Here is a 16229-nt window from a genome sequence, read left to right as displayed (position 1 = left end):
AGGTTGACATGGGCCCTTAAATTACCTCCACACCTCTTAATTGCCTATGGTCCTTCTTGACTCAAATAAAAGGAAATCAAATTGAAAAAAAATAATCAAACACATGCTTTTGCGGCCTAATTTTTCCCTTGTTTGAGTACAGAACTTTAGTCCAGAACCTCTCATACTGTTTCATTTTTAAATGAGAATACTTTACTTTTTTACTATTAAGATGTTTTTCATTTGTGAGGGGTATGTGCATCTGTCTCCAGTCCTTGCTCTCCTCAAACACGCCTGCTGTAAGACCATGCCCCAAGGTTGCACTTTAATACACAGTAAAGTTGTTTTTTAAAATTAAAAAAAAAAAATTGTATTTTTTCACTTCTGCCTTACAATCTGTTCCTCAATTTAATTTCAAGTGAAGACCCATACAGCTGAAATAAGATAAAGGCACAGTGTGTAGGGGATTTAGAAGATGGCATGAAACTCACTGAAATATGTACAAGTTGACATTTTCATTCAAGCATGTTAATGTAAAGATTTCTAAATAGATTACCTGCTTAAAATATCCTCTTTAAAATAGTAAGAAATAAATAGCTATTATCTCATGCCTATCTTCTCTAAGAACTTTGTTTAAAAGGCCACGGCTCCATCTCCACTGGAGGAATGTATACGGTTGTCACCATAACAAGTTTTAACCAGTCATACTTTTGAAGAGTTGTCCACTCAGGCCATTCATTCCTGACTAAGTTCCTCACATAGGTGAGTAGGTTTTGGTTAATAAAGTTCTCTGTTGTGAAAAAGACATTATGGAGCAAGGATGGTGTGGATTGGTCACATTTTTGGCCCACAGTATGGTCAACATCAGCTTGGTCTTCTCTTTCTCCATGTCTTTAGGATAAGCCTGCACGACCTGCTCCAACACAGCAGCGACATACTTCCTTCTGTCTTCCTCCCACAGGATCACATTCATAAACTGCATTGCCAGGTTATACACTATTCTTGAGTGGATGCTGTGATCCATCCGGCATCCAACTCACCCTATTTGGGTGAGTTTCCTGGTGAGATCCTGGATGATTTCCTCTCAGACTCTGTCTCCTCACTTTTCAGGAAGTGGCTGCACTAGTTGCCATGTCTGTAGCTCATTATCATGGTCCTCCTGCAGGTAAGCTGCCACGGGCTATTCATGGTGCAACACCTCCAACTCTTTGTGGAGATTATAGTTGGAGCAGTTTTAGAGGAAGCCAAACACCAGCAAGTGTGTGATGCATTCATCCTGGAGGCCTGAACATTGCTGACCTTAGAATCCATAGCACAGGCAGCCTTGCAGGGCTCTGACTTGCTTCTGGCTTTGCAGGTGTTCCAAGTCAGCAGCGTCCAACGGGGATAAAATTTTAAAAGGCTCCTATGTCCATAATTTATTAGATGTCATACTTTTGCTGCTTGCTCCAGCTATTAAGTTTCTTGGGCATTCCAGACTGAACTCCTCACCCACCAGTTGTGGCAGAAGGCTGAGAGGTGGGCAGCTGAGGGTGTGATGCTGGGTGCCAGGTGAGGTGAGCTGGACACAAAGTCCCCAGGGCACCAAGAATATAAATATATTAAACTCAACAGTTAAAAATAAAAAGAGGTTACCTTATTGGATAAAATACAACCTAACTATTTACAACTTAAAATTAGCATATATAAGACATAAAACCACAGAAAGTTTGAATGTGACCTAACAAAAAAATGAAGTTAGTATCATAGCCCAAAATGTATTAGGAAAAAATATATATAATTGTAAAAAGCAATGAGCAAATCCACAATTATAATAAAATAAGTTTAACACAACTCTTATAATGGGGAAATAGATCAATGGGGAAAAATTTGAAGAATAAAGATTTGAACAATCTGATTACAAATTAATAATGGGCACAATTAACCCTGCAGTCAACAATTAGAAAACACAGTTTTCAAGCATTTGCAGAAAAGACAGTGGTACTATTTATTTGACTCAAAAGGAAAAGTAATCACATTTAAAAAGAACAATGTTTTGTCAAGTTTACCATTAGTAAGAAATCAATATCCAAAAGATAAACAAACAATAATAAAATAATTTAAAATTTTAAAAGCATATTTCTGAGTAAGTGTGATGAAATAATAGAAATCAGAAAATACTTAACACTAAATGTGGCGAAAAAGTACTATAATTATACCCTTAAAATGCTAATGGAAAATAAACTGTATAAATATAAAAATAAAAAGCTGTATAAATATAAGCTTTATAAATATAAAATAAGAAATTAATAACAGAAAACAAAAATGCAATAGAGAAGATCCTGAAATATAAATACTGGTTTTTTAAAAAGCAAAACTAATGAACTAGACAAACCACTCACAAGGCTGATCAAGGGAAACAAAATAAGTTCCAAATAAGCAATATTAAGAATTAAAAAGGGGAAGGGATGCCTGGCTGGCTCAGTCCCTGGAGCATGTGACTCTTGATCTCAGGGTCATGAGACCAAACCCCATGCTCAGTGTAGAGCTTACTTTAAAAATAATAATAATAAAAAAAAAGTTTTAAAAAGAATTAAAAAGGAATATAGCAGTAATTTTTAAAAAGATATATAAAAGAATATATTTTGAATACTTAAGCTTGAAAGTTTAGAGAAAATAGTCAATAAACAAAAAAATGTATAGCTTACCAAAATTAACTCAGTATGAAATAGAAAACATTAATTAACTATAAAGTTTAACAAGATTGAATCAATCCCCCAAGAGGGGAGAAGGAAGGAAAGAAGGAAGGAAGGAAGGAAGGAAGGAAGGAAGGAAACAGGGGAGAAAGGAAGGGAGGGAAGAGGGAGAAAGAGTCAAAGAAAATAAAATACCAGGCATAGAGGGGGAAAGAAATAATACCTCACATATAAATTGTTCCAGGGATTTGAAATAAAGCAAATGCTTTCTAATCAATGCGTGAAGCAGTATAAATTTATGTTGTAAAAACTGATAATTGTAGTAATATAATCCATAACCTATAACGTTTTAGCTGGGATCATGGCCAACCAGCTAGAGATTATATATCCCATCATTGCGTAAAGCTACATTAGGCCATGTAAAGAAAAGGATTATCTCACTAGGTTCAGAAAAAAGTACTTGACTGAAGTAATACATTCAACATTAAAACTAAAAATACATATAAACAACTTTTCAGCAATCAAGGAACAAAGCAAATTTCTTAGGCTAATAAAATGTGTCTATCAAAAAGCCTATGGCGGGCTCCATTGGGCTGGTTGGCTCTTACTATTGGGGTGGTGACGTACTTCATCCTGTCTTTCTCAGACTCTTAACATCTGGAGGTGTTCCTACTTCTCTCAGCTCTTCCACCTAGATCCATAAGCCTGGGCCATTCTTACAATCTCGCTCTTTTTTTTTTTCCCGTCTACCCTCAATTCACTAACATGAGTGCAGATCTAACTCTGCCCCAATGCCCGCCTGGTCCCGAAGCACCCAGTTCTGGGGACGCTTCTCCAATGCCTGAGATTTATGGGCCTGAAGAAAATTATGTGTCCCTGCAAATGTCATCTGCTGAGACACCCTACACGGAGACCGTCTCTCCTCTTCCTTCGTCCATGGATCTGCTTATTCAGGACAGCCCTGACTCCTCCACCAGTCCCAGGGTAAAACTACCACCCACTTCTGGAGAGGAGAGAACAGTGAGGAAGGAAGATACGGCCTAGGGCAAGAAACAGAAGATCAGGACTGTGTTCTCTCAGACCCAACTCTATGTCCTCAATGATCGATTTCAGAGACAGAAATACCTCAGTCTCCAGCAGATGCAAGAACTTTCCAACATTCTGAACCTTAGCTATAAGCAGGTGAAGACCTGGTTCCAGAACCAGAGAATGAAATATAAGAGGTGGCAGAAAAACCATTGGCCAAAGGAGAGCAAGAGTGTGACTCAGAACAGCACAGCAACTGCAGAATACCCAGGCTTCTATTCTTACCACCAGGGATACCTGAGGAACACTTCCAGAAACCTTCCAATATGGAGCAACCAGACCTGGAATAACCCAAATTGGAGCAAACAGACCTGGAACAGCCAGTCTTGGAGCAACCATTCCTGGGCCAGTCAGACCTGGTGCCCCCAAGCCTGGAACAATCAGCTCCAGAACTGTGGAGAGGAATCCCTGCAGCCCCAGATCCAGTCCCAGCAAAATTGCATCAGCAATTTGGAGTCCATCTTAGAAACTTCTGGGGAAAGCCATCGTGTAATACAATAATCTGCTAAGTATTTTAGTACCCAGCAAATAATGGATTTGTTCCCAAATTACTCTGTGAACATACAGGCTGAAGATGTGTGATGAGTGGCTGTATTACTTCTCCTAGGCTTTGTCTTTTAGGGTCCTATATATCTCTGCCTCGATATTCTGTTTCCCATTATTATTATTGTGTCCATTGAGGGGGTACGATTGGAGTCAAAGAGGCTTCAGTAGCATTGGCGGCTATGGACAACATGATAAAAGGTGTTTCTGGATATAGATAACTAGATACAATCCTAATGTGGATATCTTTAGGCTCTAGAATCTAACCTCAAGAATAGGAAGTGAAGATACAAAGACGTGTGATGAAGGATAATTTGTATTTTCTGAGATTGTGAGGCCTTTCTTGTTAATAACCTCAATTATTAATGGTGAAGTGTTAAGCTATAATGTGCTTCATTGATTTCCTCTGTCCCTTGTGATGTTTTACTAGAACTGTTAATTTGTTCAGTGTTCTAGTATTTGTAGAAAGATGTTTTGTATTTTAATGTATCATGATAATAGTACCAGTTTGGCTGATTCGTTTATAGGTTTAAGTACAAATAAATAAAATACCCACTTTAACAAAAAAAAAAAGCCTATGGCAACAACATAATGGATAGTAAAATACTGGAAATGTTGCTTTAAGAGTCTGAATAAAACAAGATCCAAATATCAGTGTGTATTAAATATCATAGTAAGGATTCAGTCAGTGCAGCAAGATAAGAAAAACAAGCAGCAGTTTAAAGATTGGAATAGTAAATATCTTCATGTATTGACAATATAATTATTTACTTAGAAATCAAGATAGCTACATATTTTTAGATTTAATAGGACAGTTAGGTAAGGATTTTAGCTAGAAGATTAATAACACAAATCAATATGTTATATGATATAACATATATCAATATGTTAAAGATAAATCAATATATAAAAATCAGTAATAAAGTGAGAAAATGTGCTTTGAAATAAATAAATCTTCTTGATTTCATGTATGAATGTATAAGAGAAAATAATTCCAAAAACAATTATTATTTTGTGTGTGTGTGTGTGTCAGGGGGAAATATATTCTAAAATTTATATAGAAGAGTAAAAGACCAAGAATAATCAAAATGTTCTTTAAGAAAAAGAACTGGTGTGTGTGGTAGGTGGATGAACTTGCCTTATAAGATATCATGTGTTATGAAAAAAAATAATAAAGACAATATAGTATTGATATAAAGATAAATCAACACACAAATGGAACAGAATAGGAGCCACCATAAAAAATATCTGTGTGGGGGGCGCCTGGGTGGCTCAGTTAGTTAAGCATCTGCCTTCAGCTCAGGTCATGATCCCAGGGTGCTGGGATCGAGTCCTACATTGGGCTCCTTGCTCAACAGGGAGCTTGTTTCTCCCTCTGCCTGCCACTCCCCCTGCTTGTGCTCTCTCTCTGTCTGACAAATAAATAAATAAAATCTTTAAAAAAATATATCTGTGTGTAGGAAAGTGTCATTTGTGATGTGAGATATAATCAAACATCAATGGGAAAAGCTGGACTCATTTTTCAAAACAATGCTGGAATGATATATTTAAAAATATAAGTGGATTCCTATTTCACATCGTATACACAATAAGAACCTTAAACATTTAGAAAAAAATATATAATACCTTTTTAACTTCAATAATATATGATATCTTAAAGAATACAAACAAAAAAGTATAAACCATAAATGAAACTCTATTGACAGTTTAGCTGTATTTAAATAAAAATTTAAGTGCTCCAAAAGACAACACAGTAACAAAAACAGTAAAGAAAAAAAATCACAGATGTGGGCAGCTAACTGCAAAATATATTACCAAGACAATTATATCAATAGCACATTACAAATATATACAATTCAAAAGAGAAAATGGGATTGTCAGTACAAGTAAAAAATGCTCAGTCTCACAAGTATCATGGAAATTTAGAGGAAAGCCACAATGAAAATCATTATCACATATAGCAAACTAGCAGAAAAAACAAAAATAAAAACAAAAAAAACCTTTTAAGTTAATTAGAATGTGAACAAACTGAAAACTTTAGCTGATGATGGTGAGAGTGCAAATGAGCACAATCCCATCTGAAAATCAAGTTGCTGAAAATTTATCAAAGTTGAAGAGTTTACATACGCTTCAGACAAGCCATTCCACTCTAGGCTTATGCCCTGGAGAAACACTTGAATATTTTCTCCTACAGATATGTACAAGAATGTTCAAAGCAGCAGTATTTGAAATCTCAGGAATTTAGAAATAACTTAAATGTCTATTGGCAGGAGAATAGATGATAAATTCCGGTATATGTATACACCGGGGCCTATATCTACAGCTCTGAAAGTGAATAATACAGAGCTATATGAGTCATAATGATATAATTTCTGTAAAAATTAAAATAGAAAATGACACCCCATATTATTTCAATTTAATTTGTATACATGTATACACAAAGTATATTCATATACATACAGACATGAAGTATAAAGGAGCAAATGAAATTTGTAAACACATTCAAATTCAAAATGATGATTAACTCTAATTGGGAGGGTGGAGAATATGATCCAAGAGGATTAGGGAAAGGTGCTCTGATAGAAATATTTTATTTCTTAAGCTGCATTATGGGTATATTGCCATTTTGCATACAGTTCTCTCTCTCCCTTTCTCTCCATTTGTTTTTTGAAATCAAGATAAAAATAAATATATTAAGATAATTTGACTTTACAAGAGAATCAGTTTAAAACAAAAAACACTGAAGTTATGTTTTCCATGAACTGACAATACTGTATACACCAATTTTGTGAGTGGAACCCAACCACAGCGAGGGCATTTCTTTGAAGGATCTAATCTTTCTGATTCTCACTCAAATAAGTTTCCTCCAATTCAGGAACATGTAAATAATAACACTATAAAGGTACTTGAAGGCACAAAGAGCATGTCATCATGCTGGGAATTCATCTGCCTTTCTGATTAATATTAGATGTGAGCAATTTCAGACTACTGATTAGATTTATCAATAATTAATGCAATGTTATTGTGGATGATTAAGGTTATTTCTTTTAATGGGATTCTGAAATCACTTTTAACACCCTGATATAAATTCTTCATGACATATAGCCCTGCATACACTTTAGCAAGCCTACCAGACAAGTTTTATAATAGTGATTCAACCAATCTCAGAGCAGCTATGAGGAAGAATTTTTTTCAGGCTTGTCTAATAAATGCTTATAATAAATGCTGAAAACCTTTAGGGGTACAAGATTGCTCTCTATATCTACTCTTAGCAACTTTCTTTTACCAGTCTATGATTTATTTTAACTTATTTCATACTCAGGTATGTTTACTCTGTAATTTGACTCACATATGAGAAAATAAAGTTGAAATAACAGCTTCAAAGTCTACTTGGTATGTCAACACTGTAACATGTCAACTGGTAGTGAGGTTCTTTATGTATTTGGAGACCTTAAATACAGATTTCTATAAAAATGAAATGTTTATCTTCACAAGAAAAATAAACTATGCCATTATATCAGGTTGTGAGTTTTCCCCCCTTCTGTAATGTTCCCTGATGTCCCAGAATAGTTACTTTAACTTAGGAAAATTAATATGTGTTTATACTCAAGATTTATCCTGAAAACATAAAACTTAAGGAGAAAGTGAGACAATTTATTGATAGTTCTTGGGCCAAAGAATACAGCTATTGAAGAAAAAGGATGATATCATTATTTTAGAAGATCTTAGAAACATTTGCTCAGGAATCAAAGTAGGCAAACCACCAAGGAGGAAAAATATTGACATAAAAATAAATAAAACCATGAAATCTTCCCAGTAATCAAATGAATGCAAAAAATAAATCATCAATGAGATATCACTCATAATAATACTCAGATTTGGCACAGAATTATTAAAATTTCAAATATCTGAAGAAATGAATATTCCTATAACCAGCTAATAATAATGTAAATCAATATCTTTCTAAAGACCACAAAATGTTAGATGGAGGAGGCAAGATAGCAGAAGATTAGGGGACCTCGTTTCATCTGGTCCCTTGAATTTAGCTAGATAACTATCAAACCTTTCTGAACACCCATGATTCAGCCTGAGATGTAAGAAAAAAAATCTGGAATTCTACAAGTAGAAAAGTGACTGCTTTTTGCAAGGTAGGAGGTGCAGAGAAGTGAATCTAAGGGGAGATATTGGAAGATAAACAGATGGGGGAGGGAACCTCCATTAGCTGGCTACTGCAAAGTGATATAGCCCCAGAGGGCAAAATCAGAACCTTTAGAAATCTTCTCCAGTTAGAGATATCCCTGTCTGAAAGGGGCTTAGGGGATGAAACCGGCAGAATTCTAGGTGGATCAGTGTGATCTCAGGATCCCAGGAGTCACAGAACAGGGGTGCCTGAACCAGTAGAGTTCGCTAGCAGTGGAGCAGGGAAAATGGTTAAGGTCAGCAAGCCCAGAAGGGGGATCTCAGCTCAGGTTGCCATAAACCACAAGCTGCCCGGCACTCTGCCTGGAACCCTACAATGGACTGGAACACGGGAACCATCTGCCATCCCCTGGGAGGGGCTGAGCAGGTACACACAAGATTCCGAGATTGCTCTCAGCACCAGAGCCCTATAAAGGGCAGTAACTCAGGACCCTCGGGGTCCCCCGGGGAGGATTGCTGTGGGCACGCACCGCAGGAGTCTGCGGAGTTTGGCACACACCAAAGTGAAGACCGTTTGTCCCAGAGTGTTTACTGAAGAGGGGGACTGCGATCTTTCGGCCCTGGGGCTAGAAATGGGGGCACAGCCATTTTTATATTGATCCTCAAAAAAGGTGTGGAAAGCCTTCCGAAAACAATAGCCACACAGAAGACCAGCTTACACTAAGCCCAAGCCCCATGGCAAGGGGCAGTGCAACTCCACCCAAGCAAAGACACCTGAAAAGCAGCACAGCAGGCCCCTCCCCCAGAAGACCAACTGTTAGAACAGGTGCATGACAAGTTTATGGATCCCACAAGACTGTAAAACTCCAGCGCTAGTGGAAAATAGTATATAGAACTCGAGGTTTTTTTCTCATGATTCGCTTATCTTTCAGTCTAAAATTTCCCATTTCTTTTTTCCCTTTTCACCTAGTTTCTTATTTTTTATCAACTCTGTTTTTAAGTCGCTTTTTAACTTTTATTTTTTTGATGTACATTTTATAGATATATGCTTCATTTTTGGCCTCCTTTCACTCTACTCAATTTTATATATTTGTGTGTGTGTGTGTGTGTGTGTGTGTGTGTGTGTGTGTGTATTCATTCTGCTTCTTTGCAATTTTGGGAGTTAGTGTCTTCTAATACACAGACCAAAATTCACTCAGGAACAAGTGGATCATCCTGTTTTGCCCACCCTGTGAGATTATATTCTCTCTCCCCCCCCTCCTTTTTTTGTTTTGTTTTGTTTTATTTTGTTTGCTTTTCTGTTTTGGTAATACATTATCCAGCAAGGCTGATATTCAGAATGGAAGGAAACATAAAGAGCTTCTGGAACAGACAGAAACTGAAAGAATATGTGACCACCAAGCCACTCTGCAAGAAATATTAAGGGGCATCCTGTAAGTAAAAAGTGAGCCCAAGAGTAACATAGACCAGAAAGAAACAGAGACAATCTAGAGAAAAAGGGACTTTACAGGCCATACAAGGGCACTAAATTCATATCTTTCAATAGTTACTCTGAATGTAAATGGGCTAAATGCTCCAATCAAAAGACATAGGGTATCAGATTGGATAAAAAAGAAAGCTGGGATAGCAATCCTCATATTAGACAAATTAGATTTTAAACCAAAGACTGTAGTAAGAGATGAAGAGGGACACTATATCATACTTAAAGGGTCTATCCAACAAGAAGATCTAACAATTTTAATATTTATGTCCCCAACATGGGAGCAGCCAATTATATAAACCAATTAATAACCAAAGTAAAGAAACACATTGATAATTATACATCAAGAGTAGGGGACTTCAACACTGCACTCACAGCAATGGATAGACAATCTAAGCAGAAGATCAACAAAGAAACAAGGGCTTTGAATGACACACTGAACCAGATGGACTTTACAGATATATACAGAACATTCCATCCTAAAACAACAGCATACTCATTCTTCTCGAGGGCACATGGAACTTTCTCCAGAATAGATCACATACTGGGTCACAAATCAAGTCTCAAACGATACCAAAAGATTGGGATTATTCCCTGCCTATTTTCAGAGCACAGTGTTTTGAAACTTGAAATCAATCACAAGAGGAAATTTGGAAGGAACTCCAATACTGGAAGGTTAAGGAGCATCCTACTAAAGAATGAATGGGTCAACCAGGAAATTAAAGAAGAATTTTAAAAATTCATGGAAACTAATGAGAATGAAAACACAACTGTTCAAAATCTTTGGAATATAGCAAAGCCAGTCCTAAGAGGGAAGTACATTGCAATAAAAGCCTCTCTCAAAAAATAGAAAAATCCCAAATACACAAGTTAACCTTACACCAAAAGGACCTGGAGAAAGAACAGCAAATAAAGCCTAAACAAAGCAGGAGAAGAGAAATAATAAAGATTGGAGCAGGAATCAATGAAATAGAAACTAGAAGAACAGTAAAACAGATCAATGAAACTAGAAGCTGGTTCTTTGAAAAAAATTAATAAGATTGATAAACCTCTAGCCAGACTTATCAAAAAGAAAAGATAAAGAACCCAAATTAATAAAATCATGAATGAAAGGGGAAAGATCATGACCAACATCAAGGAAATACAATTTTAAGAACATAGTATGAGCAACTATATGCCAACAAATTAGGCAATCTGGAAGAAATAGATGCATTCTTAGAGACGTATAAAACACCAAAACTGAAACAGGAAGAAATAAAAAATCTGAACGAACCAATAACCAGCAAGGAAATTGAAGCAGTAATCAAAAACCTCCCTAAAAAGAAGAGTCCAGGGACAGACAGCTTCCCAGGGGAATTCTACCAAACATTTAAAGAAATAATACCTATTCTACAGAAGCTGTTTCAAAAAATAGAGGTGGAAGGATAACTTCCAAACTCGTTCAATGAGGCCAGCATTACCTTGATCTCAAAACCAAAGACCCCATCAAAAAGGAGAATTACAGACCAATATCCCTGATGAACATGGATGCTGAAATGCTCACCATGATACTAGACAAAGGATCCAACAGTACATTAAAAGGATTATTCACCATGACCAAGTGGAATTTATTCCTGGGATACAAGGGTGGCTCAACATTCACAAATCAATCAACATGATAGATCACATTAATAAAAGAAAAGACAAGAACCATATGATCCTCTCAATTGGTGCAGAAAAAGCATTTGACAAAATACAGCATCCTTTATTGATTAAAATTCTTCACAGTGTAGGGATAGAGGGAACATACCTCAAGACCATAAAAGCCATCTGCAAAAAGCCCACAGCAAATATTATTCTCCACAGGGAAAAACTGAGAGCTTTTCCCTTAAGGTCAGGAACATGAGAGGGATGCCCACTCTCACCACTGTTGTTCAACATAGTACTAGAAGTCCTAGCTTCAGCAATCAATCAACAAAAAGAAATAAAAGGCATTCAAACTGGCAAAGAAGTCAAACTCTCACTCTTCTCAGATGACACGATACTTTATGTGGAAAACCCAAAAGACTCAACTCTAAAATTGCTAGAACTCATAAAGCGATTCAGCAATGTGGCAGGATACAAAATCAATGCACAAAAATCAGTTGCATTTCTATACACTAACAATGTGACTGAAGAAAGAGAAATTAAGGAATCAATCCCATTTACCATTGCACCAAAACCCATAAGATACCTAGGAATAAACCTAATCAAAGAGGTAAAGGATCTGTACACTAAAAACTACAGAACACTTACGGAAGAAACTAAGGAAGACACAAAGAGATGGAAAAACATTCCATGCTAATGGATTGAAAGAATATTGTTAAAACGTCTATGCTACCCAGAGCAATCTACAGATTCAATGCAATCCCTATCAAAATACCATTGACATTTTTCACAGAGCTGGAACAAATAATCCTAAAATTTGTATGGAATCAGAAAAGACCCCAAATAGCCTGAGGAATGTTGAAAAAGGAAACCAGGGTCTCCTGGGTGGCTCAGTTGGTTAATCATCTGCCTTCGGCTCAGTCATGGTCCCAGGATCCTGGGATCGAGCCCTGTATTGGGCTCTTGGCTTGGTGGGGAGTCTGCTTCTCCCTCCCTTCCTGTTCTTTCTCACTCTCTCTTTCTCAAATAAATCAATAAAATCTTAAAAAAAAAAAGAAAGAAAGAAAGAAAAAGAAAGCCAAAGCTGGGGGTATCACAATGCCTGACTTCAAGCTATTTTACAAAGCTGTGATCAACAAGACAGCATGGTACTGGCACAAAAACAGACACATAGACTAATGGAGCAGAATAGAGAACCCAGAAATGGACCCTCAACTCTATGGTCAACTAACCTTCGACAAAGCAGGAAAGAATGAATATCCAAAGCAAGAAATGCAGTCTCTTCAATAAATGGTGCTGGGAAAAGTGGAAAGCCACATGCAGAAAAATGAAGCTGGACCATTCTCTTACACCATACACAAAGAAAATTCAAAATGGATGAAAGACCTTAATGTGAGACAGGAATCCATCAAAATCCTAGAGGAGAACAAAAGCAGCAACCTCTACAACCTCGCCCGCACCAGCTTCTTGCAAGATATATCTCTAAAGGCAAGGGAAACAAAAGCAAAAATGAACTATTGGGACTTCATCAAGATAAAAAGGTTCTGCACAGCAAAGGAAACAGTCAACAAAACTAAAAGGCAACCTGGTGACTCAATCAGTTAAGTGTCTGCCATCGGCTCAGGACATGATCCCAGGGTCCTGGGATCAAGTCCCAAATTGGGCTCCCTGTTTGGCAGGGAGCCTGCTTCTCCCTCTCCCTCTGCCTGCAGCTCCCCCTGCTTGTGGTCTCTCTCTCTCTGTCAAATAAATAAATAAATAAATAAATAAATAAATAAATAAATAAAATCATAAAAAAAAAAACAAACTAAACTAAACTAAAAGGCAACCTACCAAATGGGAGAAGATATTTGCAAATGACATATCAGATAAAGGGCTGGTAGCCAAGATCTATAAAGAACTTATGAAACTCAACACCCAAAAACAAAGGATCCAGGCAAGAAATGGGCAGAAGACATGAACAGACATTTCTTCAAAGAAGACATACAAATGGCCAACAGACACATGAAAAAGTGCTTAATATCACTTGGCATCAGGGAAATATAAATCAAAACCACAATGAAATACCACCTCACACCAGTCAGAAATGGCTACAATTGACAAGACAGGAAACAACAAATGTTGGTGAGGATGTGGAGAAAGGGGAACCCTCTTACACTGTTGGTGGGAATGCAAGCTGGTACAGCCACTCTGGAAAACAATATGGAGGTTCTTCAAGAAGTTAAAAATAGAGCTACCCTATGACCCAGAAATTGCAGTACTGGGTATTTACCATAATGATACAGATGTGGTGAAACAAAGGGGCACCTATAACTCAATATTCATAGCAACAAAGTCCACAATAACCAAACTGTGGAAGGAGCTGAGATGTCCCTCAACGGATGGATGGATAAAGAAGATGTGGTTTATATATACAATGGAATATTACTCAGCCATCAGAAGGATGAATACCTACCATTTACATCAATATGGATGGAACTGGAGGGTATTCTGCTAAGTGAAATAAGTCAATCAGAGAAAGACAATTGTCATATGGTTTTATTCACATGTGGAATATAAGAAATAGTGCAGAGGATCATAGGGGAAGGGAAGGAAAACTGAATGGGAAGAAATCAGAGAGGGAGACAAACCATAAGAGACTTGAATTTGGGAAACAAACTGAGGGCTGTGGAAGGGGGGGTGGGTTGGGGGATGGGGCAACTGGGTGATGGACATTAAGAAGGGCATGTGATGTGATGAGCATTGTGTGTTATATGCAACTGATGAATCATTGAACACTATATCTGAAACTAATGATGTACTATATGTTGGTTAGTTGAATTTAAAAAAAAAGACCACAAAATGTTACAAAATCATTTTGACCTAGCAACAGAATTTCCAAAATAATTAGATTTAGCAAATTATCTTAGAAGTAAAAGGATAAATTAAAAAAAGTTTATCTATTAAAATATTCATGGCCACATTACTAGTAACAAAGTTAGAAAATATATAACATCTAACAAGAGTTTTTGAATAAACAATGACATATAAAACTAATAACAGGAAGAGTTGATAAGTTAAATGTCAAATTACAAAATAGCATGCATACTGTGGCCACATTTTTATGTTTTAAAAATTTCACACACACACATACACACACACATACACTCACACACACACATACAATTTAAAGCAAACATATATTTCATCAAATCAAATTAAAGCTAGTTCTAAATCTCAGGCCTCCAGTGGCCTGGGTTTGGAAGGTATCCAAACATCAGTCCTTAATAGCAACCCCTCCCTGGCCTTAAGTCATGAAAGTATTCGCAGGCTTACACAGTGCAGAAAGTTTAGAAGAGAAGCTGGGGTGACTTCAAGAAGAGGGTCAGATAAGACATCCCTTGCTCATATTGCCCTCAACAATAATAACTTGGCATCCATCTATGGACAAAAGTACCTTTGTGAGAGCTGTGGGATTTGGGTAAAGAGATTGTGAAATCCTGGTACAGTCCAAAATCAAGGAGAGCCATTTTGAGAAGAAAAGCCCATAGCCAAGCAGCTGATGTGCTGACCTGTGATCCTGTCTTTAGATCTGGAAATAGCTCCATATCCCTGAATATTTGGCTATAGCCATTTTGGCTTTGGTTCTGTCACCAGCTCTTTATACCAAAGGACCAGGAGGAATCTAGCCCACCTGTGCATTGCGGAAGAAGCACACATACCCTGATCCTGGCTGTGGACCCTGATAGGAACTGTGAACCAGCTCCAGCCCTTCTTGGCCATGGTCTGGGAGCCCCTGGCCATCACTGATTTAGATAATTACTCAGGGACCATGGAGCCTTTGTGAAAGTCCAGGAGCCCAGCAGAGAAGTTCCAGCACACTGCAGGAGGAAAAAAAAAATCTGAGACTGGACACACTGGAAAGGGTAAGCCGAACAATTTGACTTTACCAACATCAGCTCTTCCCCAAGGTGGCACAACCCAGTGCTAGGGAAGCTCTTCTTGGCCCCTGATTTTTCCCACAGGAGAAGGTGAGAGAATGTGAATGAGTGAGTGCCCTGCTTCCCTAGCTGCATGGGATGCTGCCAGATAGGCTCATTTCTCCCTCACTGCACCCAGAGTACAGAGTATTGCATAAGAAACTATCAACTAAATGAAATGGCAACTTACATAATGAAAAAAGTATTTCCAAATCATATATCTGATAAGGGGTTGATACCCAAAATATGTAATAAACTCGATACAACTCAAGAGCAGAAAAGCAAACACTATCTATTTGAGAAATGGATAGAGCACCTAAATAGACATTTTTCCAAAGAAGACATACAAATGGCCAATGGGTACATGGAAAAATTTTCAACGTCACTAATTATCTGGAAATGCAAAGCAAAACCACAATAAGATATTACCTCACACCTGTTAGGATAGCTATTACCAAAAAGACAAGAAATAATAAGTATTGGCAAGGATATGGTGAAAAATGAACCCTTCTGCACTGTTGGTGGGGATGTAAACTGGTGCAGCCACTATGGAAAACTGTATGGAGGTTCCTCAAAAAATTAAAAATGGAAATACTATATGATCCATTGATTCCACTTTTGAGTACCTATCTGAAGAAAACAAAAACACTAATTTGGGGCGCCTGGGTGGCTCAGTTGGTTAAGCGTCTGCCTTCAGCTCAGGTCATGATCTCAGGGTTATGGGATCGAGCCCCTCATCGG

At 37.3% G+C, this 16229-nt stretch overlaps 2 pseudogenes; one reads left to right on the top strand and one right to left on the bottom strand.

Annotated features, from left to right (window-relative positions):
* Window positions 1-599: 599 nt before the first annotated feature.
* Window positions 600-1290, bottom strand: LOC113925492 (annotated as a pseudogene).
* A 2129-nt stretch (window positions 1291-3419) lies between these two features.
* LOC113925502 lies at window positions 3420-4322 on the top strand (annotated as a pseudogene).
* The last annotated feature ends 11907 nt before the right edge of the window (window positions 4323-16229 follow it).

This window comes from Zalophus californianus, chromosome 4 (genome assembly GCF_009762305.2).
Source record: "Zalophus californianus isolate mZalCal1 chromosome 4, mZalCal1.pri.v2, whole genome shotgun sequence".
NCBI lineage: Eukaryota > Metazoa > Chordata > Mammalia > Carnivora > Otariidae > Zalophus > Zalophus californianus.
The sequence above is the reverse complement of the archived record's forward strand: the minus strand, read 5'-3'. Positions and strand labels throughout refer to the sequence as shown.